This window comes from Grampus griseus, assembly GCF_964374135.1.
Source record: "Grampus griseus genome assembly, chromosome: 9".
In the NCBI taxonomy this organism is placed as follows: Eukaryota; Metazoa; Chordata; class Mammalia; order Artiodactyla; family Delphinidae; genus Grampus; species Grampus griseus.
Genome location: NC_139003.1, coordinates 99703376 through 99716602, shown reverse-complemented (window position 1 = coordinate 99716602; position 13227 = coordinate 99703376). Strand labels below are relative to the sequence as shown.

The following is a 13227-nucleotide window of genomic DNA, read 5'->3' as shown; positions in this document are numbered from 1 at the left end:
AGCCATGGAGATGGAATGCACAGCTTCATAAATATGGACAATTCTGTAATATAAATATAGCTATAACAGCATCTATATTACAACATAAAAATGTATCAAAGTAATACACTGTACCTCTTAAACTTACACAATGTTACAAATTTATTCAACAAAAATAAAGTTTCCTAGATCTTACAGGAAGAGAAGCACTGAGTAAAAACCTTCTATGGCATTATTTTTTCCCAATCTAGCCCAACTGCTACACATTTGATGGTAGGTGTTTTGAAAGAAACAAAAAGATAAAGAAACAAAAGCAGAATGCTTCCACCGCCTCCCCCCCCCCCCTCCGATAAAAGAATTTAAAAAGATCTTGGATAATGTTTGATTATAAGACTAAACAAGAAGTATACAAGACCATGCGAAAGCAAGGAGATGCTCAAATAAGAGTCATGTGAAGAGACACAGCAGACCTCTACTTTCCGGTCCAACGTGAAAAGAGCTTGGAAGTCATCACAACAAGGAAAAAGCTGAACAAACTGAGAATCAATAGCTCTTCTTAGATCCATCAGAGAACTGAGGTCACAGGTCAAGTTGCTGCTCTGAAAACAGAGTCAGAGGGGTACCGAGAAGCACAGCTTGCTGGGAGCAGACACCTGCTGATGGAGGCAGCACAGGTGGGAACTCAGGTATAACTGAGGAATTGCTGGAGGCTCAGTGTGAACTAGCCTGAGAGTTAAAAGCACCAGGGGCCCTGGTCTTCGGGGTCCTCTCACTTCTGTGGGTTTTAACACGAGGAGCCCTTCCAGGTTCTCGGGGTGTAGACTGCAGAAAGACACCCTGTGCTTGGGCTTCCAGTAGGAAAAGTTGAAAAATACATATTTGGAATGTACCCAGAGCACTGTGTTCTCCTAAAAAATGACTGCCTTCATAAGACACTGTTTTACCAGAGCCCAACTGACCCGGAGGAAGTAAATACCTCAATCAAACTCCTGTAGCCTTTAACGTGGGCCGGGGACATACTCACCTCCTGGCCCTGGCCTTACTGCTCACCTGCTGAGGAGGGGGTGCTGACAAGACTTGTCCAGGGCACAGCCCGTGGGCACAGCCTCACTAGAACATTGAAACGTTAAAAGATTCATTGAGGCGGGACAGATCGCAGCCGAGGCTGAGGCGACGCTGGTGTGCGCGCCGAGGCCGGCAAGTCCCCTGCTCTCGGCCAGGGGAGCCTCAGAGTGGCCCCCGCCCCCTGCAAGGGGACCCCGGAAGAAGGTCAAGAAACTGCCCTGGGGGGAAAGCGAGGCGCTCTCGGCAACCCGCCCCTCCCTCGTCACTTGGCCACACGGGGCGGAAAGAAGGAACCCAAGGACCCGACGTCCAGACAGGAGAAATGATGCTGCCCAAACCGGGGATCTGTTACTTCCCCTGGAAGGTCAGCGCCGGCCAAGTTCCTGATGGGGACACACTGAGAACGTTCGGCAGGTTGTACAGCTATGACACGACGCAGCCCCGAGTGACTCTGATGGCTCGGCACAGATCTGACCAGCACCCGACCCCCGTCTGCACCAAGTTGGTGGAACCGTTCCAAGCCCAGGTGGGCTCCCTCTACACCGTCCTTGGGCAGCTGGATCATTAGAAGGATGGAGGCTGCGTGGTGAAGGCCTGGGTGCTGGCTTGTGTGGGAGGAATGACTCTCCCCTGGTCAGAACAAGCCGTCCGGGAGCAGAGGCTGTACCAGCGAGAGAGGGACAGCAGCCAGTAGAGAGCAAAACGGCAGCTCGTGGCAAACGCCCTTCCTCCCCCACCTGCCCTGGAGCTGCTGCAGAGGAGATGCAGGAGCTTCCCCCGAGTGACAGACTTCGGAGCTGGAGAGAAGAGGGGAGGGTTGTTCATCGCGATCGCCCCAGAAATGGGAGCCTAGAGATCAGAGGCTGGGTTCTGGGGCGCTGGGGGCTGGGCCTCGTGTGTGTCCTGGAGGGTTCCAGAAGGTCCTGGTGAATAAAGCCGCGCAGTGTGACGAAGAGGAAAAAAAAAAAAGAAGAAGATAAACTGAGGCACATTAAACATTTTAAGAGTTTATTTGAGCAAAAATCAGTTGAATCCGGCAGAGCCAACCCAGAAGTGGTTAGGAGTTCGGGAAGGGGCATTTATACAGCAAAGGCAGGAGCAAAGCAGTGAAATTATTGATTGGCTCTTGCTTAAAGCCTCGTTGGCGGTTTGTGATTGGTTGTCATTCCCAGACTTGGATTTTGGTTTGCCGCCTTAGACCCCCGTGGCATCACAGCCCCTTCCGTCCAAGGGCTTCATTGTTTAATGAAGTTAACAAATCTGATCATTGCAATTGTGTGTAAATGCCCACAAATACATACATGTTCATAGTTGGCAAAAAAAAAAAAATCGTTAAACTATCAGTTATCTCAAGATGCTCATTTTAAAAAAAAATCATTCCATTTCTTAATTATTTGGTTTCTATGTTTAGAGTGAAGTGGCAGCTTAAAGTAATGATGCTCGATTAGGGTGGGGAGGAGGAACCTCCAGCATTTCAGCTCTGACTCTGCAGTGTAATTGCGTTAAGGAGTAGATTTTCTCATTTGTAATGAGGATACAATGCCAACCTCTTAATGGGATTTTTATTAGTTTCCTCTGGCTGCTACAAAAAAATTGCTACAAACTTGGTGGCTTTTTTTTTTTTTTTGGCTTTTTATGGGGGGACCTCGCTGCATGGTATGCAGGACCTTAGCTCCCCCGACCAGAGATCTAACCTGCAAACTTGGTGGCGTAAAACAACACAAATGTATTATCTTGCAGTTTTGGAGGTCAGAAGTTCAAAATGGATCTCAATGGGCTAAAAACCCATTGAGGGTCTGCAGGGCTGTGCTCCTTCTGGAGGCTGTGGAGGAGGATCCATTTCCTTGTCTTTTCCAGATTCTGGACACTGCCTGCATACCTTGGCTGGTGGCCCTTTCCTCCACCTTCAGGCAGCAATGGCTGGTCAAGTCCTTCTCGCTCTGGCCGGGCTCTCCTCCCTCACTCTTTCACTTATAAGGACCCTTGTGATCCCACTGGGTCCACTCAGATAATCTAACATAATCACTCCATCTCAAGATCCTTAAATCAATTATATCTGCAGATTCCCTTTTGCCATGTAATCTAACATAAATCCAGGTCCCTAGAATTAGAGTGTGGACATCTGGGGAGTCAATATTCTATTCTGCCTATGACAATATTATTGAACAGCTTATAAGAGGAAGTGTGTACAAAATGTTTAAAATATATGATGACAAAATTATACCATTTTTTTCTCATCCCCCCCTTCCCCTCCTTCTTCTCTTCCTCCTCTCTCTCCCCTTTTATGAGACTACATATTTTTAAATTGATTTTTTGCATCTTTCATTTGAGGATCTAATCTTATTGCTATTTACTGCTTTTTTCTCCTTCTCATTTTATTTTCTACAGTCTTGTTTTCAATATTTATTTCTGCATCCTTGAGTCTTACAAAGTAATCCTGTTTGACAGCCAATTCCTGCCTGCTGTCCCCTCGTGACTATTTCTGTCTCTCGCTATATTCTCACACCATTGGCGTGCTCCATATTCACCTTTGTTCTGTCACCTCTTAGAATGCATCATTTATGAACCATATTCTCAAATGTTTTGACTGTTATGTTACCTCCAGATGAGCAGTTTTTTTCCTCTTGAGCTATGAACTACATTGACACTTTATGCTTGAGTAAAACTCAGGATACCTCCTTGTTTATCTGTTTTAAGGGAAATGTTTCATGGTAGGTTTTCATATTCTAAAGTTTTCCTCACATATTTGCAGAACTGTTAATGGAGAAAGAATTTCATCGCTGTGTCTGAGCAGTACAGCAAAGTAGAACTTTATCAAGTATCTAGTCAGCAAGATCAATGCAGACAACTAATATAACAACCCAGCACACAAAATGACTTTAATGCAAAATTGAATTTTTGAAGTGCATGCAATGTACAGTGGAATAAAGTGGAGATGGGCAATCGCCTAAGGCATTTGATAAACCTAGGATGCCAGAGTGGATCACTTGAAGTTGAAAACACACATTTTTGAGGTAAGAATTGCCCTGATGTATACTCTTTTGTATTCAATTCATTAAAAAATATACTTTGAATCAAGTTAATATTACTTTCATGGATGCAAAACAAAGAGAGTTCTGTGTATCTTATTGACTGCATCCCCTCATTAATTATTGACAAAAATAGTAATAATTGGGATATGCTAGGTCTAAATATATTCCAGAAAGATGTATTGATTACAAAAAATGTTTAACATGACCAATAATATAATGTTATGTTGTAATATAAACACGGTCTATGTCTAAATAATGTTGGAAATCAGAAAATGTCCAACAAATACTCAACAATTGGTTAAGTATTTGAAAATATGTAGTTAATATACTGAATTTTTCCATTTTATCTCAATATTTGCCATTATAGAAACACACTTTCCAGAAAATTAATTGTTTTTGTCCTTTTGCATTTGCTGCCTAGACAGTATTCCACCCAGAGAGGATACTATAGTTACCTCATGATAATGTATATTTTCTTGGTAAAGACAGGGGTCATCAACCCTCCATTAGCAGTGCAGGAATATCAATGATAGTCAAAATTACATACATGTTTTGCATAATATAAATGAATATAATTAGGATAAAACTGATCTTGTTTAACCAGAACCCAAAAGCATCACTGCCATTCATCTGTAAGGCCCTGAATTCAATTTCAGTGCTCTGGACCAAAAATAATTTTAGTAATATGGCATTAAATTTCAGATGTTATACTTGAAATTTGAATCTCCTTGATTGGAACTTCTTTCACCTGGACCAGCTTGAGCTAGCCAAGACTGGGCCAAACAAAATATATTGACAACAGCCATCTACAGTTCTAATATCTATCTCACTGGAAACTATAATAAAATAGAAATTTCAAATATAAGACTTGACTTAGGTTACCACATCCAGCTGAACTTTAGGACATATGGCTTGCCAAAACGTGAGAAAATATCAGCTTATGAGATGCTGAGGTCTGCTAGGAGTAGCTAGAAAATATGGGGAAAATTACACAGAAGAGGAGAGGCAGGAAGGGTGAATGGACTCCCTTATCTGCGGCAAGGTTTGTGGGAGGAGTGGATATGAAAACACCTGGATGCTTTCTTACCTGGTGCCTGGACCAAACCGTTGACATCTGTATGGAGTTTTGACAATATGAGGGGAAAGTAGGGAGGAACCATCAACCACATCTCATCCCTGGACTTGGATGATGGGGTCCAAGCACCAATGGACAGATGCTTTGGAGGAATGTGCTAATGATCTCAATACCATCTGGGTTCAAGGAAGCAACACTGATTCATGAATATACAAAGGAACAAGTAAGTCTGTGCAGGAAGTGACGGTGGGGCAGATTATACCTCAGTGGCCTATGAGACCAAGAAATCAAGTAGAAAATATACAGAAAAATGGCTGTCAGTCAAATGTATTAGAAATCCCCTTGACTTTGGCGATACAACCGGCACAGAAAATCCTCCCAACAAACCCTGCTGTGAGCCTGGTTATAGGAATCACAGGAGCACTATCGACTAGTATGACCTGGAGAATTTCAACTGCAAATGTAGCAAGCACTATGTAAAACACATTATATCCTTACATTGTGCTAGTGACTTGACATTTTCTAATTTAGTACAACAGCCATTCAAAAAGAATACTCTCAACTAACTCTACAGAAGAGAAAACTGAGGCATGAAGAGGTCAAGTGTTTTGTACAAACTTACTAAACCAGTAGCTAAGCAGGCATTCAAGCTAAATGCCTCCAACTTCCTCACTTTTCTATTAAACATACCAGTTCAAAAACACATAGATTATACTGAGAGATAAATACAGCAGTACTTCTTTAAAAGTCCTCCAGACTTTGAGAATACATATCACTAATAAGTAAATGTGTAATAACTCTTAGTTTCAATATTAACCACATAAAAGTACTAGACTGTCATTTCCATCTCTAATCAAGGTTAACATTTTCTATAGCTCATTTGGAATTGAATATAATGTATTGAGTTTGTTTTATCTGCTTTTGACAAAACTTAATCCCAATAAGATGTAAGATGACATATTACATAGGTAGGAATTTTCACATGAATTCTATTTATATGTAAAATCATGCAAAGGACGACTGAGTCATAAGGGTATAATATATGTGTATATATATATCTAGTTGGAGGATTGAAGAGGGAGACAGAACTATAGGATAGAAGAGTATTCTATTCTTTTTCCTTTTGTGTGTGAATTTATCCTTCTTCTGATTGGATATGAATCAGTAATAAGCTTCCTTCAACTTTGTCTCTCACTTCTCTTTTTTCCCTAATTTCCTTAAATTTAACTTATCTATCTTCATTCTTCTGTTTCCCCTCCCTTGCTCCCCCAGGAGAGGAAGGGCATAAGACTCAACAGAGCTGGAGGAGAATGTATATATTGCAGTTCTTTATTTTTTCTCTTCAAGCCTTGTTGGGGACAAACAGTGATTTATTTGAATTGTAAATCACCACACACAGTGTAAATAGCACTTTAAAATGTTGAGAGTTATTACTGTAATTTCTTATTTCATTCTTTTATATATTTTTGGATGAAATACCTACTGAAATCTGTATATAGTCTAGTGTTTGTCAACTTTATATTTTACATAGAGAATTCTTTATTCTAACAAGTTTGTCAGTTGATTTAATTTCATTAAAGTAACAGTCTCAAGACATCCAAATAAATGTATTGACTTAGAGTTTTATAAATTAAAAGACAATTGTCAATTGACATAAAATTGAGTAATTGGTTAATTCATGGAAATTAACTATTTAAGTTAATGAATTGTGAAACTGTAATAGAGTTGTCTTGGTCATCATAAATGAATTCTTCTGGCATCTGTTAAAGTCTAGGAAGAAAGCAATTATAAAACTCTTTCCAATCCTATTTAGTAAACCAAGGATTGCTTCTCCTTCCTAGTCCACTTAATTTGTATGTTTTAAAAAAGCTATTTATAGAGAGGCTGAAATGCATGGGAGGATCAATACTGTACCAAGGTTGGTATTTTCAGCATTTTTCTTTTAGTTGATGATTTATAAGGTGCCAGAAGCACTAATGGAATCTTTAACTCTTTGTCAGGTTTCGATTTTCTCTAATTATCTACATTTTAATTATGGCCAAATTCTATACAAATTAAATAATGCTTCTGGAAATTTTGTAGACATTCTAAACTGAATTATGGTTCCAGGGAGCTCACTAGAATAAAGATTGTGGAAAAATCATCATTAAATTTAATGGCTATTCACAGTTAAATTATTAAAATACCTCACAGAACTTATTGAAAATATAGTATAAAATAAAATTTCAAAATTAAAAAACCTAGTAAACAATGTTAAAGGATTCAAACACACTACTTAATTTAAATTATTTTAATATTAATAAGAAAAGGCTGAAACAAGATAAAATCCTCATTTACAAGTGCTATATAATACCAGCATTTAAACTGAGTAATAGGATACATCATTCAAAAAATCATAACATCAGTGTAAAAGTGAGCACAGTGTATCAAGTTGCCCAACTACACAAATTAAATGTGACATTATTCTTTATATTTTGTAACTATCATGATGAATTCAGAGTCAACACCAAATTCTCTGGGGGGAAAGATGGATTTGATTCAGCACTCACTCTATTCAATAAAACACTAAGTATAAAACAGTATTTTGAGCAATAAAAACCTTAATTATCAAATATTTAATATTTCATTATAATTAATTTCTGTGACACAATTAGTTCAGAAATAAAAGAAGATAATGATTAAAATACACTGCTGACTTAGCCCAATGTAGTCCTAGGGCTACATTTTCTACAATTTCTACATGTTTTCAGAAATTGAGTGGGTAGTTATACCCATAAGAAGAAAGAAAAGATGTTTTGGTTAAACAGAAGTAAGAGAAAGACATCCATGGGGATACTTACCCTGACTCTTGCTCTTGGCCCAAGTGAGCATCCATGCTCTGGAAGGAAAAAGGACCACTCTGTGAGCAGGAAGAGGTATATGACATCCATATACAACATCCTTTGATAACTTTCATTCTATTTTATTTTTGCAATGTGACCAAAGAGTTTCAGATTGGTAATAAGAAAATATAGATGATAATGCTGACTGTGATAATGATAATATAAAATTCCCTAAACACCATGGTGTAAAGCAGAGGGCACTTAACATCTTTAAAAAATATTCATATTAATGTATGATTGCAAGATTGGTGTGTCTCCATTTAACTTATGAGTCACATATAGGCTCAATAAGGTTAAATAATTTGTCCGAAGTCACACTGCCAGGAGGTGGCAAGACCTGGTAATATTCAACCATCAGATGCCAGTCCCAATCCACATTTCATTCTCTTACAGCTGCATTTCCCTTTAGTTTCAATTCTATCACGAAGTAACCATCCCATCAAGGATTGGCCAGCAAGGTCATTGGCCATTGCACTGCCCTGGGTGCTGGGTTATATCATAAGCATAAATTTAATTTGATAAGAAACTACCAAAATTGTTTTCCACAGTGTCTATACTATTTTGTATTCCTACAAGCAATGGACAAGAGTACTTCCAGTTCCTCAGGATCCTTTTAAAAATTATCATTACTTTTTAAAATTTTAACCATTCTAGTAGGTTTGTAGTGTACCTCATTATGGTTTAATTTAAATTTCCCTGATGAATAATTATGTTGAATATACTTTAATATACTAAATTTCCATGTGTAGATCATGGGAAAGTGTCTATTTAGATCATTTTCCCAGTTTAAAATTTGAGTTAAGTTTTCTTTTCTTTTTTTTTTTTTTTTTGGAGTTTTGATAGTTCTGTATATATTCTGGATGCAGGTCCTTTGTCAGAAATTGAATTTGCAAATGTTTTCTCCTAACCTGAAGTTTGTATTTTCATTCTCTTAACACTGTCTTTAGCAGAGAAAATATTTTAAATTTTGACAAAGTCTAATTTAACACTTTTTCCTTTTATGAGCTATGCCTCTGGTATGGTATCTAAAATCTCTTTGCATAACCCAAGGTCACCTAGGTTTTTCTTCTAAGATTTCCTTAAGAAGTTCTATAGTTTTTCACTTTACATTTAGGTATGTGATTTATTTTTACTTAATTTTTATATAAGGTGTGAGGTTTAGGCTGTGGTTCAATTTTTGGTGTGTAAGGATGTGAAGTTGTTTAACTCCAGAACTATCCTTTTTCTACTGAAATGTCTTTGTAACTTTCATCAAAAAATCAGTTGACTATCTTTTCATTGGTCTGTCTCCAGATTTCTTGTTCTTTTCCATTGACTATCTGTTCTTTTGCCACTACATTTTTTATTACTGCAGCTTTATAGTAAATTTTGAATCAGGTAGTATGTTTCCTCCAACTTTGCTCTTTTTCAAAATTGCTTTGACTACTCTTGCCCTCCCATATATCCCCCTTCCTTTTTGAATACATTAAGGTCTATCCTCCCTACCTTCCCCTCTTCCCCTGCTAAGCGCAAGGCTATTCTTGGAGAGGTTTAGGTTTTGCTTATGTGAAAGGTGATTGTCATTGGGGGATGTTAAGGAATGAAGCTGTGGTAGTCCACAGCCTCTGCCTGGTGAACCTGCCCTTATTCCTTCTCCTAGTGCAGTTCTTTTAAATGACAAAGTCTTGTTTAGATTATGAATTTGCATTGTTATTTTTCATACTATTTGAACAAAATCCAAGGTGGTTGATAACTGGGGAAAGACACAAGATAGAAAGTCCTGGTCCTCCATTTCCTGGTCAGTCCTTCTAAGAGAGGGCTTGGTTGACACATGGTATATGTCAGGCTGCCGAGGATCCCCTCAGCGCACTCCTGCAAACATTCTACTTCCCTATGAGTTATCTTTTTTTAGAGTCTTTTTTAAAGCAGCTCAGAAAATGACAGAGTAGCCACTGTTTCAAAGAAAAGATCTAGCCAATGCCAAGAAATGGATTAATCCTTAAAAATGGGTTATTATAGTGCAAATTACATTAAAGGATAGAGTAAACAGTTAATAATATAAAGAATATTTGGCAGAAAACTGTAACTGTCCTGTGTATCCCAAATATTTGGAGATTCCCATCCCCCCAGAATTTAATGGCTTCACAAATTTCCCTGAAAAAGAATCCCAGAAAACTTACATACAACTATAAATATGAGAAGGCAAATAAATTATATATGTATAATATATTATACATATATAATAAATTATATATATATATAATTTATAATTATATATAATATAATATATATATATAATTTATAAATATATATATAATATATATATATCTTATATATATAAATTGTATATTTATAAATTATATATATATTATATTATATATAATTATAAATTATATATATATTATATATATATAATAAATTATATATATATAATAAATTATATATAAATATATTATACATATATAATAAATTATATATGTATAATTTTGAAGAAGAAGAATTGTAAACAAATAGTGCCATGCCACTTTTATTCAAGTATTAAACAGCATTTAAAAATTATGTTATTGGTAACAACAATGTACCCATTCTGATAAAGGCAAAAAAAAATGTACTTGAAAGGCTACTCTAGTTAAATGTCATATGTAGAAAATATAAACTTTTCACTATCATAACTAGTGAATATCACAATAGCAGGAAGTCATGGTATAGAAGGAATAGGCAATAAGCCTCCCAAGTACTTACAGGGCTATATTAGCATAGTTTCCATAATATGTAATTCTACAATAGAACTTAAACATTATCAATTAATGTTGAAAGAGAAGAAACAAGTTATGAAAAAGTAACCTATATGTAAACAGAATCTATAAAACTATACTGTGCTCTCAATAGGTATTATTTTGTATTTAAAAAAATAAATTTAAAGATAATCACTGGAGTAATTTAAAAATAGAGCAAATAACCCAAATAACTAGATTTTTTTAATTTAAGAAAACTTTGCCTTCATAGGAAAAAAATAGAAAGCCAATAAAACAGCAATCTTTTTTAATCAAAAGGAAAGAAATGAGCTAAGTATTTTACTCAAGAACTTGGAAAGATAACTTTGAAGATGTAGAAGAAAAGAATAATAGAGATAAAAGAAGAAATTAATTAGAAAACAGATGTTAAAGGTAATTAAAAAAAAAACTGGAAGCTCAATTTCCAAAACAAAATAAAAAATAAAACAAAGTACAATATCAAATCTCTGATGAAGAAAAAAGAAGAAACAAATCAGATGAGAAAAGAGATATGACAATTAGAGGTTAAGAGGATCAATATATGTGTATACAGATATATATAGAAAATATATAGTAAATAATTAAATTATTAGATAATAAATTAGATAATCTCTATGAATTCCTGGTTTTCTTAGGAAATATAAAGCCCCAAATTGAGTCAGTCAGAAGTATTTCTGAGCAGACCAATAACCATGTAAACACAGAGCTGTCAAGAATCATCCTAGAAAGAAATTGGTTACATGAGAAATTAGTTACATGTGCTTTTAAACAATCAAGAAAAAGATAACTTTCATTTCATGGAAAACAACCCGAAGTATAAAAAGTATAAATATTTCTAGCTTTTTCATAAAACAGAAACCATCTGAAACAAATATTGCAAAGAATAGCCATTTGATCACCTTAACAGCTGTCAAAGATGTGCGATAGGATTCAAATCCATCACTGATTTTAAAAAGAGAAAATATCCTGATAGATATTTCAAAAACATGACCCTATAATTATGTCCTAAAAATAGTCAGAACCATATTTAAAACAGAAGCCATAATTAATTGTTATAATGTTAACATTCACTGGGAAGCCTTTGCTATTACAATAGACCTGCTCAAAACTGTGCATAATATTCAGAAGTAAAATGATGGACAATAATTGGTGCAAGAAAAAACTCAAGAGAATAAAATGGGAAATTACTAATAAACAGATGAGTTTGGTGCACTTTTAACAAGACACGTAGAGATGCTAACACTGCAATGGCAATCATACTGCAGTAAATTGTAAAAAACAAAATTCACCAGAGTAAATTTTAAAGATCTAATTGTTTTCACTGAATGATTTATTAATCCAGCAGCATCCCATCTAGCAATAGAAAGGAGCTCCAAAGGGTTACAGAAAGTGAAACGCTTTTAAAGGTAGAGAGGAGGTATGACAAGGAAGTCATAAATGGAAAAAAAAAAAAGGATTAGTTTCATTCGCTTTCCTTTGGGGGACAATAGAGTATATTAAAAGGATTACCTCACTGGTGCTGACCAGAAAATTCCAGACTGACCCATTAGGATCACATTCCTGAGGAAGGTCAAAACTACAGTTAGGTCAGGTATTGTTTTGCTTAGCCCAAGTGACTCCATTTTGAGCCTGTTGCTTTTTTAACAATATAAATGTATCCAATCAACTTGCTGTACACCTTAAACTTACACACTGTTCGTTATACGTCAAATATACTTCAGTTAAAAAATATTTTGGAGAAAAAATTAGAAGCAACATATGTTCTCTATACCAAAAATAATGATAGAAAATACAATTTAAAAATAGACAATAGTAACAAAAATCTAAAATATTTAGAAATAAAAGCTGTAAGAAGTACATGATTCATATATGAAGATATTAAAATTATTTACTGTCAAACCTAAAAAGAATCTGCACACATGTAAGAACACCACATTATCTAATGAGAAGATTCAATACTGAACCTGTCAATGCTTCACAAATCAGTTTATACAACTTTTATGAAGCAATTAAAAGCCCAGAGATATTTTAAAGATCTGTTAAGATATGTATGGGAAATTCTAGAGGAATACATGTATAGGAATAGTCATGAAATATTGAAAGAAAAAATAAGGAGCGTTTGTATTTCCAAATATAAATTAGAAAGAAAATATAGTAATTGAAAGAGCACAGAAAATGTGAATGAAGAAACAGAATAGTGAATCCAGAAAGACTAAAATTTTGCAAGAATTTTGTGTATGAAAATGGAGCTATTCTGTGTCAGTGAAGAAAGAGTACATTATTCAGCAGAGAGATCTAAATATTTAAAAGAAAAGAAGGGCAGGAACAGGAGAAGAGTGGGGTGGGGATGGGAGGAATCTGACTTGGGGGAGCAAGAGGTAAGGAGGAGAGGATAGAGGGAAACAGAGGGTGGAGGAAAGGAGAGGAAGAGCTGATATTAA

At 35.9% G+C, this 13227-nt stretch overlaps 1 pseudogene across 1 annotated transcript; it reads left to right on the top strand.

Moving 5' to 3' along the window:
• Positions 1-1363: 1363 nt before the first annotated feature.
• Positions 1364-1738, top strand: LOC309827334 (CST complex subunit TEN1-like; annotated as a pseudogene). The gene has a single exon. The product of its transcript is annotated as a CST complex subunit TEN1-like (transcript).
• Positions 1739-13227: the final 11489 nt, after the last annotated feature.